Raw genomic sequence first — 20,111 nt, 5'->3', positions numbered from 1 at the left:
ATCACACAACACCCTTATGGTGTTCATATAACCATTCTTCACATACTTATCATATGCATCATCATCATACCATACTTAACTCATCAGATGTACACAATCAATGTAGTCATGCATCTTACACTTAAGCACAAAAGGTGAGATTTACTTACCTTAGGTCCTTAGCTTATTTTAAAATTGCTCAGCAAGAGTCAATCAATCAAATCCATACAAATCCTATTCAAGGCACATCATTTATTAAATTCTATCAAAATCGTAAATATACACTATTGATAGTGTATATTAACAATAACATAAACTATATGAATGATAATAATAATTATTATCAACGTAATACAAATAACTCTTCATATAAAACCATGCTTTAAACCTTGTGTTGACGCCGTTTTTCGTCAACAGATAAAAGAAGAGCACAAAAACAATGGATGACGATGGCCAAACGGAACAAACAAATCAAACACACGATTTTTTACGTGGTTCAGCAGTTAAATCTGCCTAGTCCACGAGTCTCTGTTATTAATCTTAAGATTATCTCTGAAAAATTCTTTAGCATGAATTCTCCAGAGTTTTCTCTCAAAGATCAGAATTTCGGTCCATTACAATGGTGCATGGCTTCTCTATTTATAGAGAAGGATGCATAATACTATCCCACATATTTTGGGTAGTTACTCTTTTTGTGAATAAAAATAAATGGCTTTAAATGCCTTTAATCAGATAAACAAGGAAACGTCCCTGAAGACCAGGGAATGCATAACTGACTAAATAATATCCCACGATTCTTAGGGATTTATATCAATAAATGAGGATTACATCTCATGTTTACAATACTTGTAGATATTCAAGGTGGTTATAGCGTATCTCCAAGGCTTCAGCATCTCAGGTTTCATGTCATTGTGCGAGCCACTGACATCTCCCGAGCTAACATTGCTTTCGAGATAGTACATCGAGCTCAAGACCCATGCTCCGAAGTCCCTGAAGATGAAGGTGTTCTCGGAGCTACCTTTCGAGATCGAGATCATTTCGAGGTCACCGCATTCGAGATCATATATCATACTTTGCATGCTCGATTTACAATCCTAGATCACTCTAATCCTCACGAGACCATTTATTGCGAACTCAGCTTTCGAGGTCATATTTACCATGGCTCGAAATCTGGGTATAACATCTTGCCCCCTCAAAAGTATTTGTTCGAATCCTAAGAGAAGGAAACTTTTGAACTACTTTCTCTGGGAACCGTACCGTCATACGCTCTTGAAAACGGACACGTGCCAGATGGATATTGCTTACTTTAGGTACTTGAGTACCTTGGGAACACGCCCACGATCGTCCGTCTGACAACTTTTCGGCGCCATCTTGTCATTGATCCCCATCTGTTCGATCTAGTGAGAATTCCATTCGACACTTCTGATTAATTCCATTTTCCCACCTATATATACAAGACCCCCTCTTCATCTTCTTCTTCACGTTTGTTCATCGTAAACCAGAAAGGAAAAAAAAAACAGGAAAACCAGAGACTTTCTTAAGAAGCTTCCGTCCCGTGCATGTTTTCTCGACCCAAGAAACAAAGAAATCCTGGTCTGTTCGAGTCAGTGAGTTCTTTCTTGCAACCTCTCCTCCAATCGACGATTTCGCTGCAATCACCATCACTGTGTAAGTATGCCATTTTTGTTTTCAGCTTTTTACCCATACTGTTCTTGTTGTGTATGCTAGTTTACGTTCTTAGAATGATACGATAGGAAGTTTTGAACCAATGGGCTTTTATGCCTTCTAGATTTTCATTCTGGATGTTCGTCTCTGGTTTGTACCCAGTTTTGTCGTTTGAACAAAGTTTCAACTTTCTGGGTTTTGAAAATTTTAGGCCATGTTTCTTGTACACTAAGTTTTCGGGTAAAAACCCTTGTTCTTGACAATTGCACGAAACCCAAAAATGCCCTTTCCTGGCTAACCGCCACCTTTCTTTCCCTTGAATTTCGGGATTTTCAAAAAATCATCCACGCTCCTTTTCTTTCCAGTGGAACACACGCTCTGACTCTTTAGTAAGGGTCTTAATACTTAGTTTCTTGTCCTTAAATCTCCGAGTTCATCCCATCGAGCTCGTGATTCTTGCATGCATGGCCCTCACCATTTTTTCTTTCTCGTTAGATGTCACAGAATCCGGAAAGACGGTGGGGGTCATTACGAGCAATCCCTTACGAGCCCAAATCTCCGAGCCCGGAATCGGTCTTTGCCCGGAACCAACGTCGGATTAAAGAATACGAGATCGCACGCGAGCAAGAAGACATTCGAGCCCACTATCGTCGCCAGATAGACGAGGTAATTGAAAAGAAGAGAAGAGTTCTTCGGGAAGCCATCTATCTGGAGCCCAACCCAGGACCTAGGCCAGTTCCCCTCGACCCTGCGTTAAAAGTCACGGTTGCATACCACCCAGGGGAACTCCAGTTTTCCTTAATGGCGGAGCCTTCGTCTTCGCAGCCCAGGAGGGAGATGTTTGAAGCCGAGTTCTACCAAAGCTCGGTTACCACCAGCGACCAAATAACTGATATCTTGGCCCTCCATGGCCTTAGTTCGTTGGACACACTGAAGTGTCGAGCTCCGACTAGGCATGACCGGAGCTATTTCGCCCCTGGGGGCCGCGATTCCAGTGTAAAATATGCGACCTGGAGCCAAGAACATATAAGGGCAGGAGCTTTACTGCCCCTGAAGTCCTTTTTCAGAGACTTCATTGATTTCGTTGGGTTGGCTCCATTCCAACTCAACACCAATTCATACAGGGTGCTGTCTGCCCTGAGGTCCTTGTTCCACGAGCTGGAGTGGACAGGGCCTTCACCCCAAGAGATTTTATATCTCTTTTGTTTGAAGAGTAATCCCTCCCGAGCTCGGGGAGGAGATGGTTTTTACTATCTTTCGAGTTACCCCAAAGAGACGAAGATCTTTGAAGATCTTCCGAACCACCCTCCTGACTTCAAGAGGGCTTTTTTCTGGACAGACGGTCTGTCCCCGTCTCGACATCGTTCGTTTAGGCGGATTCGTAAGTATTCTCGTTACTTTCTATTTTTGAGCTCGGAATTTTAGCCCTTAAATCCATATTTAGTTGAAGTGTATCTCGCCTTTCAACTAACTTTCAGCGTCCCACCCCTGACGAGACAATGAAGGGGCACAGAGAGACCTTGCTCCGACTCCCTTACGGCAGGAGATCTCTCTCATTTCTATTACATGAGGACAAGCTACGAGCCTGTGGGTTGTTGGGACAGGGCCAGTCAACCTCTGACTGGTCCAGTAAAAAATATGAACGCTGGGAGGAAGTGCCACTGCCCACAGGCATCCTTCCTCCGAGGAGAGAAAGGAGGGCATCTCTCCCAATTCGCTCGAGAAGTCCGCGGTCGGGGAATGAGGCCAATGACGAAGCCTCGAGTTCGGACTCCGATGGAGGTAAAACCCTTCCTACCTCGCGAATGTGGTCCCCCACTTTATTAAAACACAGGCCCAATAGACTAGTCTCATGCCCACGGGATAGATACCACTTCTACATATGGAGTTGGGTAGATGACTGTGTCCATAGGTTTGATAGTGGGCTCGGGAAATACGACACTATGTACACCACGGACGAGGTGTGGAATGGGATAGCTGTGCAGTATGGGACCAATGATTATAGGGACCTCTCGAGGTTATCACCAACTTATAGGGAAGGCACTCCCCCCGCCTCTTCTGAAGACGGGGGAATTTCATGGTCCCCAAGCTCGAGCTCGGGGGAGAGTCTCAGTTAGGTTTTTTCTTCAACTGGTTTCCATCTTTTTTCAAAGTTATTATTATTGTTTAACTCACTGTCATTGTGCAGGTGCCATGAATCCCGACCTCGACGCGGTGCTTTTTAGCGATGGTGGAGCTGGCGCCCAAAAGAGTAAACGCCCGAGGATACCAAAGAGATCCGACCGACCGTCCAAGGTACCTAAAAATCGCGAGACGACTCCCACGGCCCAGACCACTGCGAACACCTCCAAGGAACCGACTGCCCAGATTGATGGGTCAGGCCCGACTGCATCCATCTCGCTGCTTCCCACCGAAACCCGGTTAATAGTTGTTCGGCCCCCGAAGAAACCTTCTACCTCAACGGTTCAGCTGCCAACGGCTCGAACCCACACTGAGGAGTATGTACTTGATGGTGCCGCTGGGACAGAAGGGGCTTTACTCAGCTCGGACGTCCTTTCTCGGGTAGGTCAGAGCTTTTCTGGCTTCGGCGCCGACCACTGGGATCTCGTGCGCAAGGCCTCGGACTGCAACACTCTTTATGAGAAGAGTATCGAACTCACCGCCGCGGTAGCCTTCTCAACTCTATTTTAAGTATTTATGCCTCAATCCGCAATTCTAATTTGTTTGTGTTTCAGGCCCTTGTTGTTTCAGCACAGCTCAACTATAAACTGACCAACGAGGTGCAAACGAGCTTGTCTTTGGCTCAGAAGTCGAAGGATCTCGAGCTTAAGATGGTTGACGAGCTCAAAGACTCGAAGTCTGAACTTGAAAAACTGAAGACCCGTTTCGAGGAGCTGGAAAAGTCAAACGCTGAGCTCGAGAAGGCCAATGCCAAGCTCGAAGAGGAGAAATCTGCTACCCTCGACCTCATGGAGAGCGAGAAGGTCCGCCTCCTGAACGAGTCTAAGGAGCAGAAGGAGAAAGCGGTCGACCAGGCCATGTACAAGCTTTGGGCCGACAATGCCGACCTCGACACCAGCTTCCTGGGTCCTCTCAAAGCCACATATGTTGAGCGGTGGAATGCCCGTCTCGAGGCAAGCGTAGCTGCTCGAGAGGCGGCCCAGCAGGATAGCCATGCTATTCGTCCTGGAGGGTCTAGTGATACTGATGCTGAGAAGGCCAAGGATACTCCTCTCCCTTAAATCCGATCTCGGAGAAATCAGTTATCGGGGCTGCGTCCCCTCATTCCTGTAACTATTCCTTTTATATGCTTTACATTTCTCGGCTCGAAATATTTTGCATATTCTTACATTGATGAGCTAGTTATGTTTATTTAATTCATACAAACATAGTTTAGATTTAGGCTGGAAATTCGATGCATTCATGCATAGTTTATTCGAATTATCCGCTTCCAACCTCGTTATTTATCAAGGTCGGACATTACTTTAACCATGAACTGAAAAGTACTTATATGGCATGTAATATGAATGATTTGGTTATATCTTTTATTTTAGTCACTTTTCCTCATCCTCAGTATTTTGGCTCCGAGGTTAAGAGTTCGAAACTGTTTTTCTAAGATATTCCAGCCTCGACTTTGACTTATCTCGCAATAGGTTTAGGCTCCCATTTATCATCGATCGATAATTTGGTTGGTTTGTTCCAAACCTGTTGTGTTTGCACATCTGGTTAACTCCAAATATTTAGGTTTTTGATAATTCGGTTATGTCCGAACTATCTAAGCTTGCGTATTTGGTCATGTCCAAATACTTTATGTTTTTGATAATTCGGTTATGTCCGAACTATCTAAGATCGCGTACTTGGTTATATCCAAATACTTTATGTTTTTGATAATTCGGTTATGTCCGAACTATCTAAGATCGTGTACTTGGTTATATCCAAATACTTTATGTTTTTGATAATTCGGTTATGTCCGAACTATCTAAGATCGCGTACTTGGTTATATCCAAATACTTTATATATTTTTTATTTTTTAAGCTGGTGGTATGTATACCAATGATGCCCCCTTAATATCCTATGAGTGTGACCATAGGTTATTAAATTAAGAGAGATTGCAAAAATAAAAATAAATTACATGTGAAACAAAGTAGACCTTTCATTTGATGAAATTCAAAAACAAACTAACATAGATAGAAAATCATGGTTACAGGCAACACTTTTCCTATACTATTGATAATAAGGTCTAAGGTGTTTGCCATTCCATGCTCGAGGTATCAGGCTCCCATCTAATCTCGCAAGTTTGTATACGCCAGGTCGGATGACTGATTCTATCTGGTATGGTCCTTCCCAGTTCGGCCCGAGCACCCCAGCTGCTGGATCTCGGGTTGCCAAGAATACTCGTCTCAAAATCAGGTCTCCCACTCCGAACTTTCGATCTCGAACCCTCTTATTGAAATATCTCGTGGTTCGTTGCTGGTAAGCAGCATTTCTCAGCTGAGCCTCTTCTCTTTTTTCATCGATCAAGTCTAGGGTTTCTTCGAGCTGAGTATGATTGGAACTTTGATCGTAAATCTGAGTTCGGATCGTCGAAATTTCGACCTTGATGGGAAACATCGCCTCACAGCCGTACGCTAGAGAGAACGGAGTATGTCCCGTTGATGTCCGAGCTGTAGTCCTATATCCCCAAAGGACTTGAGGCAATTCCTCGGGCCAACGTCCCTTTGCCTCCTCCAACTTTTTCTTTAGAGAACTCTTGAGAGTTTTGTTAACGGCTTCGACCTGACCATTCACTTGAGGGTGAGCCACTGATGAAAAACTCTTTATTATATCGTTCTTGTTACAAAAGTTGGTGAATAAGTCGCAATCGAACTGGGTTCCGTTATCAGATACAATCTTTCTTGGTACTCCATATCGGCATACGATGTTCTTTACCACGAAATCTAGGATCTTTTTCGAAGTTATGGTCGCCAATGGTTCAGCCTCCGTCCATTTTGTGAAGTAATCAACTGTGACCACAGCATATTTTACTCCTCCTTTGCCAGTTGGGAGTGAGTCTATGAGGTCGATGCCCCATACCGCGAAAGGCCATGGGGATGTCAACATGGTCAGTTCGGAAGGTGGAGCTCGGGGTATCGTGGCGAATCTTTGGCATTTGTCGCACTTTTTCACGTACTCGAAAGAGTCCGTTTTAATGGTTGGCCAGAAATATCCTTGGCGTATAATCTTCTTGGACAGGCTATGCCCCCCGGTATGGTCTCCGCAGAACCCTTCATGAATTTCTTCAATAATCTTCTTTGCCTCGGGAGGAGTCACACATCTGAGCAACGGCATGGAATACCCCCTTCTGTATAGCCTTCCATCCAGGATGGTGTAACGAGGAAGTTGATACATTAGTTTCCGAGCCTGATTTCGATATTTTGGAAGAATTCCATTTTCGAGATAATCAACTATCGGGCTCATCCAGGTCGGCTCTGTCTCGATCATACACACATCTTCCTCGTCTGACTCAGTAATGCTGGGTGCTGACAGGTGTTCTACGGGTACAACATTGAGCTCTTCATTTTCGGCGGAAGTGGCGAGCCGAGCTAAGACATCTGCATTTGAGTTTTGCTCTCGGGGAACCTGTTCGATTGCATAAAACTCAAAATACTCTAATGCAGATTTTGCCTTCTCCAAATAAGCTGCCATTTTTGTGCCACGAGCCTGGTATTATCCCAAGATTTAATTAACCACGAGCTGGGAGTCGCTGTAGCAATGTATAGCTTTGGCCTTGAGCTCTTTTGCTATTCGTAGTCCCGCAAGTAAAGCCTCGTACTCAGCTTCATTATTAGATGCTTTAAAGCCGAACCTTAAAGCAGAGTGAAATTTGCTCCCTGCAGGAGTGATCAGAATAACTCCTGCCCCCGCTCCATTTTCATTTGACGACCCGTCGACGTAAAGTTTCCACAGCTCGTGGGCCGTGGTTGTTACCTCGTCGTTGGCTATACCGGTGCACTCCACTATAAAATCCGCCAACGCTTATGCCTTAATGGTCGTTCTCGGATGGTAGGTGATCTCGAACTGTCCGAGCTCAACAGCCCATTTAAGGAGTCGACCAGACGCCTCTGGTTTAGACAAGACTTGCCTTAGTGGTTGATCTGTTAGTACATGGATAGGATGTGCCTGAAAGTAAGGGCGGAGCTTGCGAGATGAGTGGATTAGACTGAGGGCGAGCTTCTCCATCAGTGGATATCTTGATTCTGCCCCCAGTAATCTTTTACTGATATAGTAGACGGGTTTCTGTATTCTCTCTTCTTCTCGAACGAGCACCGCGCTTATCGCGTGTTCGGTAGTTGAGAGGTATAGGAACAGTACTTCTCCCGTCTCAGGCTTCGATAGGATGGGTGGTTCGGCTAAGTGCTTTTTGAGCTCCTGAAAGGCTAGCTCGCACTCATCTGTCCATTCGAACTTCTTACTTCCTATCAATAAGTTGAAGAATGGGAGACCGCGGTCCGTTGACTTCGAGATGAACCTGCTCAGAGCTGCCATCCTGCCAGTCAAGCTTTGAACATCTTTATGCTTCCGAGGCGAAGGCATATCGATCAGGGCCTTTATTTTGTCAGGATTAGCCTCGATCCCACGAGAGTTGACAATGAAACCCAGAAATTTCCCTGAAGACACCCCAAAAGTGCACTTCTGAGGATTCAACTTCATGTTGTACTTTCTGAGCACGCCAAAGCACTCTTCGAGGTCATCAACATGGTTCTTGTTAAGTTGAGACTTTACAAGCATGTCATCAACATAAACTTCCATGTTGTTCCCTATTTGCTTTGAGAACATCATGTTTACGAGCCGTTGGTACGTGGCTCCGGCATTCTTCAGTCCGAATGGCATGACATTGTAGCAGTAGAGCCCTTTATCTGTGATGAAGCTCGTATGCTCTTGGTCGGGGGCGTGCATGGGAATCTGGCTATATCCAGAATAGGCATCCATGAACGACATCAGGCCATGCCCCGCCGTGGCATCCACGAGCTGGTCGATTCTTAGCAGCGGAAAACAGTCTTTCGGGCAGGCCTTGTTGAGGTCCGAGTAGTCAATGCAGGTTCTCCACGTCCCATTGGGCTTCGGGACCAACACTGGATTGGCTACCCACTCAGGGTAAAAAGCGTCCCTGATGAAATTGTTTGCTTTCAGCCTGTCAACTTCCTCCTTTAGTGCTTTCTTTCTATCCTCGTCCAGCTGTCTTCGCTTTTGTTGCTTCGGGGGAAAGCTTTTGTCTATATTCAATGCGTGGCTCGCAACATTTGGGCTTATCCCCACCATGTCTGAGTGTGACCATGCGAAGACATCCTGGTTTTTCTTCAGAAAGCAAATTAATTGCTATTTGGCTTCGTCTAGGAGGTGTTTTCCGACCTTTACCTTCTTCGAGGGTTCAGCTTCGTCGAGCTGAACTTCTTCGAGCTCTTCCAACGGTTCGAGGTCAACTTTCTCCTCAATCCTTGGATCGATTTCCTCGTCGATTTCTAAAACCGTCCCATCCTTATTTTGTATGATAACGAGTTCTTGAGCGCTCGTTTGTTTCTTTCCCCTCAAAGAGATGCTGTAACACTCTCTCCCTGCCAATTGATCTCCTTTCAATGTTCCGACCCCGCTCGGAGTTGGGAACTTAAGGGCTAGATGCCTTACAGATGAAACTGCCCCCAGCCCGACCAGGGCGGGTCTCCCGAGCAGTACATTGTAGGCAGATGGTAACTCTACTACCACGAACTCCATCATCTTGGTCACCGAGACTGGATAGTCTCCCAAGGTCACAGGGAGTTCGATGGACCCCATACAGGCGGTTCCTTCTCCAGAAAAGCCGTACAAAGTGGTTGCGCAAGCCTTCAGGTCGCGAAGGGAGAGTCCCATTTTCTCTAGTGTTGCTTTATAGAGAAAGTTAACTGAGCTCCCATTGTCTATGAGAACTCGGCGCACTCTTTTGTTGGAAAGCTGCAGGGTGATGACTAGTGGATCATGATGAGGGAACTGGACATGGGAAGCATCTTCCTCGGTGAAGGTTATAGGTTGAGTTTCAACCCTTTGGCTTTTTGGTGCCCTTGGTTCGGGTTCATAAGGAGACCCGTCCCCCGTCTTCAACTCATTCACGTATCGCTTTTGAGCATTTCTACCCCCTCCTGCGAGATGAGGCCCTCCCGAGATGGTTATTACATCCTCTCCATCAATCGGTGGAGGCCTGCCTTCTTCCCGAGATCGAGAGTTATTATTCTGTGCCGCCGAAGGCGCGGCTATTCTCTGGCTTGCAGTGGTCTGTCCAGTACTCTGGTTTTTGACATACTGCCTGAAATAACCTCTCGAGATCAACCCTTCGATCTCGTCCTTCAGTTGTCGGCACTCATCAGTTGTGTGTCCGGTATCTCTATGGAACCGGCAATATTTGCTGGAATCCCTTTTGGACTTTTGATTCCTCATTGGGTCCGGACGCCTGAAGGGGACCTGGTTTTCATTAGCCAGGTATATGTTTTCCCGAGACTCGTTGAGCTCGGTGTGCACTTTATATACGGAGAAATACCTTTCTCCTTTCTTCTTCTTTCCTCCTTCAGCCTCGGGGTTATTTCCCTCGCTCTTTTTCCTCTTGGAGGGATTCTCCGAGGTAGGCTGTGGAGCTGCTGGGTCAGCCGAGGTTGAGGTGGAGTTAATGTTTATCGTTGTAGTTTCGGTCTGCGAGGTCGCCTTGAGCGTTGACCTCGCCTCCTCTACATTGACAAATCTCTGCGCCCGTCTGTTAAACTCGGTTATCGACCTCACCGGTTTCCCTTGCATGTCATCCCAAAGGGCACTCCCGGGTAAAACACCAGCTCGGATAGCCATTAGATGCCCACTGTCATCCACATCTCGAGCTCGGGCGACCTCAAGATTAAATCTTGTCAGATAGCTTTTCAGTGTTTCGCCCGGCTGTTGTCGGACGTTGGTCAAAGTGGATGCCTCTGGTCTGACTCCCATCATAGCCCGGAACTGCTTCTTAAAGTCCCTAGACAATTGATCCCATGAGGTTATCGAGTGTCTCTTGTACTTCTCGAACCAACTCTTGGCAGGTCCGGCCAATGATGTTGGAAACAACATGCACCTGAGCTCGTAACCCACGTTACTAGCTCTCATAATAGTGTTGAATGTACTCAGGTGGCTACATGGGTCGGTTTTTCCCTCAAACGCTGGGACGTGAGGAATCCGGAACCCTTGGGGAAACTGAGTGTTAGAAATATTGGGAGCAAACGGCTCGAGCTCCTCGTCAGAGTCCTCATATCGACCACTCCCTCGTTCATTCTTCAAAAGCCTAAAGGCTTTTTCGAGCTGATCAATCCTTTCTTGAACTGGGTCCTTAGGTGGTGTCTGGAATTGATAGTCATTAATCGCAATCCCAGGCTCGCGTCTCTGTGAGGGATCTCTACGCCCATTCAGATGATTCCTTAGATCCGGATTTGTCTGGTCTCCCTTTCCCCTGCTCTGATTCAGATGATTTCGCAGGTCAGGATGACTCTTGCGATTCCCAGTATTTTTACGACCTCGGTCGTGTTTACTGACGGACCTAGTCTCTCCGGACTCATCACTGGTGAAACTCATTGATCGGTCATTTCGTGGTGGATCCTTTCTACGTCGCCTTGTCTCCGCAGTGCGAGATCGAGACGTCTGACTTCTCTCAGATGGTGTGCCTCTCCGCTCCTGGAACGTCTCCCTGTTTCCTTGTCTTTCCCCTGCACGCCCTTGATCCTGATCTCAAACAGGTTGAGCGTTTCTGCGGGGAGGTGAAGGATATCTTATGGGAGACGGAGGGAACCGTATAGGCGACGGTGGTTGTCGCCCTTGCCTCGGCCTAGAGGTTCCAGAATTTGCCCGAGATGGGTCAGTCGCGTTCGGTGCACTACCAGGAACCTGAGTCCGAGCCTCGGCAGGAGCTCGGTTGTTCTCAGTTCCTGCAGGCACTTCCACAGGTGGATTAGGCGGGACCCGAGCTCGGGTACTCCTCTGAGGCCTAGAAGGAGCAGATGGCTCTGCTGGTGCTGGAGGTTGTGTCGGCCTCCTTGTGGCAGCATTTTTTCGTGGACGTCCACAGGGCCTCTGGGGAGGAACGTGCACGTCCCTTGGAGGAGGGACTTGGTTTTCGCGCGGAGGCGGGGGCTGAGCCACCTGCGCCTCTGCGGCTATCCTGGTCAACTCCTCGTTACATTTGTTGGCTTCTGCCAACAACTGTTTCATCTGCCGATTCTCCAATTCTACAATAGGGACATAACGCTCAGGATTGTAGTACATGTCCTCATCCCTTGGTTGTGGAGGTGGTCCCTGGGAATCAGTGGACCCACTCATTTCATCAGCATCCGGGTTCTCCATTGGCTGTTTTCCAGGACGCCTTGGGTAATTTTCTTCAGGGGTGTTCTGATTGTTTGCAGCCATGAATCTCTCAGGGATGAATGCTTAAGGCTCTCAATGAAAGCACCAAACTGTTGACGCCGTTTTTCGTCAACAGATAAAAGAAGAGCACAAAAACAATGGATGACGATGGCCAAACAGAACAAACAAATCAAACACACGATTTTTTACGTGGTTCAGCAGTTAAATCTACCTAGTCCACGAGTCTCTGTTATTAATCTTAAGATTATCTCTGAAAAATTCTTTAGCATGAATTCTCCAGAGTTTTCTCTCAAAGATCAGAATTTCGGTCCATTACAATGGTGCATGGCTTCTCTATTTATAGAGAAGGATGCAGAATACTATCCCACATATTTTGGGTAGTTACTCTTTTGTGAATAAAAATAAATGGCTTTAAATGCCTTTAATCAGATAAACAAGGAAACGTCCCTGAAGACCAGGGAATGCATAACTGACTAAATAATATCCCACGATTCTTAGGGATTTATATCAATAAATGAGGATTACATCTCATGTTTACAATACTTGTAGATATTCAAGGTGGTTATAGCGTATCTCCAAGGCTTCAGCATCTCAGGTTTCATGTCATTGTGCGAGCCACTGACATCTCCCGAGCTAACATTGCTTTCGAGATAGTACATCGAGCTCAAGACCCATGCTCCGAAGTCCCTGAAGATGAAGGTGTTCTCGGAGCTACCTTTCGAGATCGAGATCATTTCGAGGTCACCGCATTCGAGATCATATATCATACTTTGCATGCTCGATTTACAATCCTAGATCACTCTAATCCTCACGAGACCATTTATTGCGAACTCAGCTTTCGAGGTCATATTTACCATGGCTCGAAATCTGGGTATAACACCTTGCTCATAAGATAATGTACTCTTATGATAATAATAACAAGAATAATAATTATCGTCTATAAATAAACTTACTTCAATATTAATAACAAAAATACTTCAATAACAATACATATATGAATGTATATATTCAAATAGTCATTTTATAAAAGAAATCATATTTTTAACATAAAGTTGTAATAATCGATATAATGATAATGATAATAATATAAATATAAATATTTATATTATTATTAATTAGTCATAATATCAATTCCAGTGATATAATAAATATACTTTATCCAAAATTTACTGGTCTTACGAATATCAATAACTGTAAGAAACTAATACTGATATTATTTTGATATTCAAATATTAACAAAATATTAATATATAAGAATAATTGTTAAATAATAGGTTTACTATAAATCACACTTTATATATATATATATGAAACTATATTCTTGATTTACTTAACAAAATAATAACAATAATAATTAAAATTACTTAATCATAAAAATTTCCATATTAATATAAAATCAATTAAATATGTATTTTTATACTTTATTTAATATCTACTATTTTCTAGAAAATTGGACAGCACAACGGCTATAAAGTGGACAATCCCAAAATCAAAACCTGTATAAAAAATACATATAATCCCAGACAGCCAGTAAATTACAGAAAATATTCCATATATCAATAATATATAATTATATACTATAAATACACATAATAACAATTACTCTAATCAATCACAATTAAATCACAATATAGGTCAAAGAAATTATACCACAATGACCGGGTTCCACAACAAGTCAAACGGTGATTTTCCGAAACTCAAAACGTACTTCGGAACCTCGAACACTCAGTTTCGACCGTCGGTCTACGGTGGATCGTGGTGGCTCGTGGTGGGCCCACCACCCAACTATGGTAGATGTAGGAACAAGTTATTGGGTTTTGAAGCCCACAACACGAGGAGCACGATGGTGGTGACGGATCGGCAAACGGATGCCCGAGGTGGTCGAATCGCAACTTTGAAGTCGCGGGGTGGCCGAACTTAAATCGAGTGGTTGAGGCGTTTAATCGGCGAGTGAGCTCTAGATTCCCGCGTGGGACGATAGTTAGGAGGCCTCTGAATCCAACGGTCAGGCGCGTGGCTAAAAGTGGTGGCCGGAAAGTACTCCTGTGTCGTCGGCAACAGTAGCACGCAGAGAGAGAGAAAGAGAGAGAGAGAGAGAGAGAGAGAGAGAGAGAGAGAGTTTCTGAGGAGAGAGAGAGAGAGAGAGAGTTTCTGAGGAGAGAGAGAGGGGCTCGGGTAAAAAGAAAGGCTGAAGCCTTTTATTTTATTTTTATATTTTTTTTATTTTTTAAAATTACACTTGGACCCAAAATAGTAAAATTCTTTTCAAATAAGCCATTTAGCAAAACTTTCTTAATTTTATAAAAATCCCCAATTAAAATTATATGACATTTGGGTCCAATACTTGACTACTCAAGTTTCTCTCTCTTTAATCTCATTAAAACATAAAATGATATTTTAAACACTATTTTTCCATTACTATTTCTTAAATTTGTAAACTTGTACATTTTATGTATTAAAACTCTGATTTATAATAAAAAAAAATGTATAATGAAAATGTTGGATATTACAGATCTCGAGGGGCTACTTTTGGCAATATGTCCAAAACCAGAACACTAATCAGGCGCCTACAAGCCAAAGGGCAGCTGCGCCACAACCTGCACAAAATAACAATTCCCGAGCCAGGGAAGAAGATAGGCCCCTGCCGATCGATGGAGAAGACGTGATAACCATCTCGGGAGGGCCTCATCTCGCGGGAATAGGCAGAAATGCCCATAAAAGATATGTGAACGAGCTAAAAACTGGGGACGGGTCTCCTTATGAACCCGAACCTAGAGCTCCTAAAAATCAAAAGATAGAATCCCAGCCAATAACCTTTACTGAGGACGACGCGTCCCATGTTCAGTTTCCTCACCATGATCCACTGGTCATCACTCTCCAGCTGGCAAATAAGAGAGTTCACCAGGTTCTCATAGACAATGGGAGCTCAGTTAACATTCTCTATAAGGCAACCCTAGAGAAAATGGGACTCACTCTTCGCGACCTGAAAGCATGTGCGACAACACTGTACGACTTTTCAGGAGAAGGGACTGCTTGCATGGGATCCATCGAACTCCCGTTAACCTTGGGAGACTACCTAGTCTCAGCAACCAAAATGATGGAGTTCGTGGTAGTAGACCTGCCTTTGGCCTACAACGTGCTGCTCGGAAGACCCACCCTAGTAGGGCTGGGGCAGTCTCGTCTGTGAGGCATCTGGCCATTAAGTTCCCTACTCCTAGTGGCATTGGGACATTGAGGGGAGACCAGTTGGCTGGAAGGGAATGCTACATCATCTCCCTTAGAGGAAAGAGACAGACGAGTGCACATGCACTCGTAATCATTCAAAACAAATATGGGATGGTCTTGGAGATAGATGAGGAGATCGACCCAAGGGTGGAAGAGAAAACTGACCTCGAACCATTAGAAGAGCTCGAAGAGTCAGATCCTTCCAAAACAGTAAAGGTCACGAAACATCTCCAGGAGGAAACTAAATAGCAATTAATTTGCTTCTTGAAGAAAAACCAGGATGTCTTCGCGTGGTCACATTCGGACATGGTTGGAATAAGTCCGAACATAGCAAGCCACGCACTGAATATCGATAAAATCTTCCCACCGAAGCAACAAAATCGAAGACAACTGGATGACGACAGAAAAAAGGCACTGAAGGAGGAGGTCGATAGGTTAAAAGTGAATCGGTTCATTAGGGATGCTTTTTATCCTGACTGGGTAGCCAATATGGTGTTGGTCCCGAAGCCAAATGGGACATGGCGAACCTGCATTGACTATTCGGACCTCAACAAAGCTTGTCCAAAGGACTGTTTTCCTTTACCAAGGATTGACCAGCTCGTGGATGCCGCGGCAGGGCATGGACTGATGTCATTCATGGATGCCTATTCTGGATATAACCAGATTCCCATGCATGCACATGACTAGGAACATACGAGTTTTATAACAGACAAAGGACTATATTATTACAACGTCATGCCATTCGGGCTCAAAAATGCTGGGGCCACATACCAGCGACTCGTGAACATGATGTTTTCAGAGCAAATAGGGAACAACATGGAAGTTTATGTTGATGACATGCTAGTCAAGTCTCAACTTAACGATAACCATGTTGACGACCTCGAAGAGTGTTTTGCCGTGCTCCGGAAGTATAACATGAAGCTAATCCTCAGAAATACTCCTTTGGGGTATCATCCGGAAAATTTCTGGGCTTCATTGTAAACGCATGTGGGGTGGAAGCTAACCCAGACAAGATCCAAGCCCTAATCGACATGCCCTCACCTCGAAGACACAAAGATGTCCAGAGTTTGACCGGCAGGATGGTGGCATTAAGTAGGTTTGTCTCGAAATCTACAGACCGTTGTCTTCCGTTTTTCAATCTGTTGAGGGGAGGCAAGAAATTTGAATGGACGGAAGAATGCGAGCTGGCCTTCCAGGAGCTTAAGAAGCACCTCGCAGAACCCCCCATCTTATCAAAACTTATTACGGGAGAAGTACTATACTTATATCTTGCCACTACCGAACATGCAATAAGTGCAGTGCTCGTGCGAGAAGAAGAAAAGGTACAGAGGCCCATATATTACATCAGTAAAAGATTACTGGGGGCAGAATCGAGATACCCCCTAATGGAAAAGCTAGCTTTCAGCTTAATTCATTCATCTTGCAAATTACGACCCTACTTTCAGGCGCACCCCATCCATGTACTAACCGATCAACCGCTGAGGCAAGTCTTGTCTAAGCCAGAAGCTTCAGGTCGACTTCTTAAATGGACAGTTGAGCTCGGACAATTTGAGATCACCTACCATCCAAGGACGACCATTAGGGCACAGGCCCTGGCGGACTTTATAGTGGAGTGTATTGGCATGACCAACGATGAAGTTATAACCCCGGCCCACGAGCTGTGGAAAATTTACGTCGATGGGTCATCTAACGAAAATGGATAGGGGGAGGGGTCATTTTGATTAATCCTGCAGGAAGCAGATTTCATTCTGCATTAAGATTCGGCTTTAAAGCATCAAATAACGAGGCCGAATACAAGGCTTTACTGGCGGGACTTCGTATAGCCAAAGAGCTCAAAGCTAAGGCCATACATTGCTACAGCGACTCACAGCTTGTGGTGAACCAAATTTTGGGAGAATACCAGGCTCGTGGCCCGAAAATGGCAGCTTACTTAGAAAAGGCCAAGTCCGCATTGGAACATTTCAAGTTTTATGCAATTGAACAAGTTCCCCGAGAACAAAACTCAAATGCAGATGCCTTAGCTCGACTCGCTACTTCCATCGAGAGTGATGAGCTACATGTTGTGCCAATAGAACATCTCTCGCCACCAAGCATTAACGAGCCGGAGCAGGAAGACGTGTGTATGATTGATTCTGAGCCTACTTGGATGAACCCAATAGTCGAATATCTCGAGACTGACGTCCTTCTGAAAGATCGGAACCAGGCTCGAAAGCTGATGTATCAGCTTCCCCATTACACCATTTTGGATGGAAGGCTGTATAGAAGGGGATATTCTATGCCATTACTTTAGTGTGTGACTCCACCTGAAGCCAGGAAAATCATTGAAGAAATTCATGAAGGGTTCTGTGGAGACCATACTAGGGGCATAGCCTGTCGAAGAAAATCATACGCCAAGGCTATTTCTGGCTTACCATCAAATCAGATTCTTTCAAATACGTAAAGAAATGCAATAAGTGACAGCGGTTCGCCACGATTCCTATAGCTCCACCATCCGAGCTGACCATGATGACTTCCCCATGGCCATTTGCGGTGTGGGGAATCGACCTCATAGGCTCTGTCCCAACTGGCAAGGGCGGTGTGAAGTACGATGTAGTTGTCGTATATTACTTCACAAAGTGGACAGAGGCTGAACCGTTAGCAACAATAACTTCCAAGAAGGTCCTTGACTTTGTGGTAAAGAACATCGTATGCCGATATGGGATGCCGAGGAAAATAGTATCCGAAAATGGAACCCAGTTCGATAGCGATTTGTTCACCAACTTTTGCGAGAAGAATAGAATAATAAAGAAGTTTTTCGTCAGTAGCTCATCCCCAAGCAAACGGCCAGGTCGAAGCTGTAAACAAGACTCTCAAAAGTTCGCTAAAGAAAAAGTTGGAGGAAACGAAAGGATGATGGCCCGAAGAATTGCCCCAAGTCCTATGGAGATATAGGACTACAGCTCGAACATCAATAGGACATACCCTGTAACGCCCCAACTCCAGGGACCGTTACGGTGTGCCTTGTAAACAGTGCTAAACTCGCTAATCGAGTCATTTGGCCAAAATTGTGTAAATAATTATGATTAGCGGTTTAGGGATTAACAACTTTTGATAAGATATAACGTTTCATTAGAACGTTTAGTATATATGTTGGGATCCCAAACTTTTAATTTTAGAGTCTATTACAAGAAAATATTTACAACAGGCCGTTCTATGCGGCAAAACAGGGTTTAACTCTAGTTCCTTCTCAACCTCGGCCGTGGTGGACGAGTAGCTGCATATGTACACTTCATCACCTAAGCTCTCCAACTTAAAGATGGTCCAGCTTTCTTTTGCCTTTACCTGCACCACATAGCACCCGTGAGCCGAAGCTCAGCAAGAAAACTTAATATGCTCATGAACAGTTTTAACATGTCATCGGTTCATACGACACACGCCCTACTCCAACAGGAAACAGATCCACATAATGTTGAGTATAATACATCAACCAATGATCATAATAATCATCCAGGACTCTTAGCCCGAATAAATAGGTGACAGTCTCAACAGTCATAAAAGTGGGTACAGCCCCCTCTAGCCATGTGACGATAGGGTCACTCGGGCTTAATTGATAAGGGAACCTTTCATAAGTTTGAATAGGATAGGTGTATGTTGAATAGTCACCAACATAACCTTCCTCATGACCTTAGAGTCATAACCTTGGAACAGCGTTCCCTAGCCATGTGACAAACAGTCACCGGGCCATATGCCCTGGCTCTGAATAACTAGTCTCAGACTAGCCAAGCGCTTATAAGTTCATCGACCTTAGGGTCGGTCTAGCGTTAATACCCCATATGATTCATTCTTGATGATATCAATTAGATCTAATCTTCATTTGGCTCGGCGTTCATGACGCTATGCCATTTCTGACTCTTAGGTCAGTAAAACACGACTAGTGTTCAACCCATTGTGAACTTGGCTAGTAAATCACAACTTCACAGATGGATCTAACACCATTGCCGATTCTGACTAGTAAGTCAGTGCCACACACAAGTAAGTCATGCCACCAAACATATATCACATATCCAATATTCATATACAAGGTATTCAGCATGCTTACTTAACATGTACTAGTACAATTAGGACTATGCACGAACACAGAGGCTCAAGCTCTGAACAATATCATACTCAATATGTAAAGCATGTCCTAATCACATGTTTCTTGTGCATCATATGCATCATATTCAACAATCCAACATGCACCAATAATAGCCATGCATGTCACACATATACACAGAGTGCAGTTTTCTTACCTCAGATTCGAGCTAGGACCAATATAAGAACGACCCTTGAGAACGATCAACCTTTAAGCCCTTAGCGGTCACCTAATCATAACCAAATATGGGACACCATCAATAAAATGATCAACATAGGTTACCAAACCAAAATCTAGCCTCCGGGACAACAATCCAAACTAATCCAAGTAGTAGGAACACTCTCGAGGCCTATAGCTGAGTTCCCGGGGTCAAAACGAGCGAACGGGGTGAAAACAAGGCAAGGGTTACGGCCCTGGCACCTTGGGTCGCGGCCCCCAGAATTTTCTGACCCAAGGGCCGCAATGACCTTCATCAAGGGTCGCGGCGCTCAGCAGGTTCACTTCCTCCACCTGCTTCTTCAAAGCAGGGCCGCGGCACCCCAAGAACAGGGCCGCGGCCCCCAACTCTGGACCATTCCCAAACTCGATTTTAACACTCCAAAGCCTCCAAAATCATACCTAAACATTCCCCAACCATCAAATCAAAGTTCCCAAGCTTCCCAAAGTTCCAAAACCCTCAAAACCCAAGGTTCAAACCAATCAAAAACTCAACAATTCACAAAGTCCAATTCTAAGCTTAAAAACTTTA

Source organism: Humulus lupulus, chromosome 5 (assembly GCF_963169125.1).
Source record: "Humulus lupulus chromosome 5, drHumLupu1.1, whole genome shotgun sequence".
Lineage (NCBI taxonomy): Eukaryota > Viridiplantae > Streptophyta > Magnoliopsida > Rosales > Cannabaceae > Humulus > Humulus lupulus.
Note: the sequence above shows the minus strand (reverse complement) of the source record.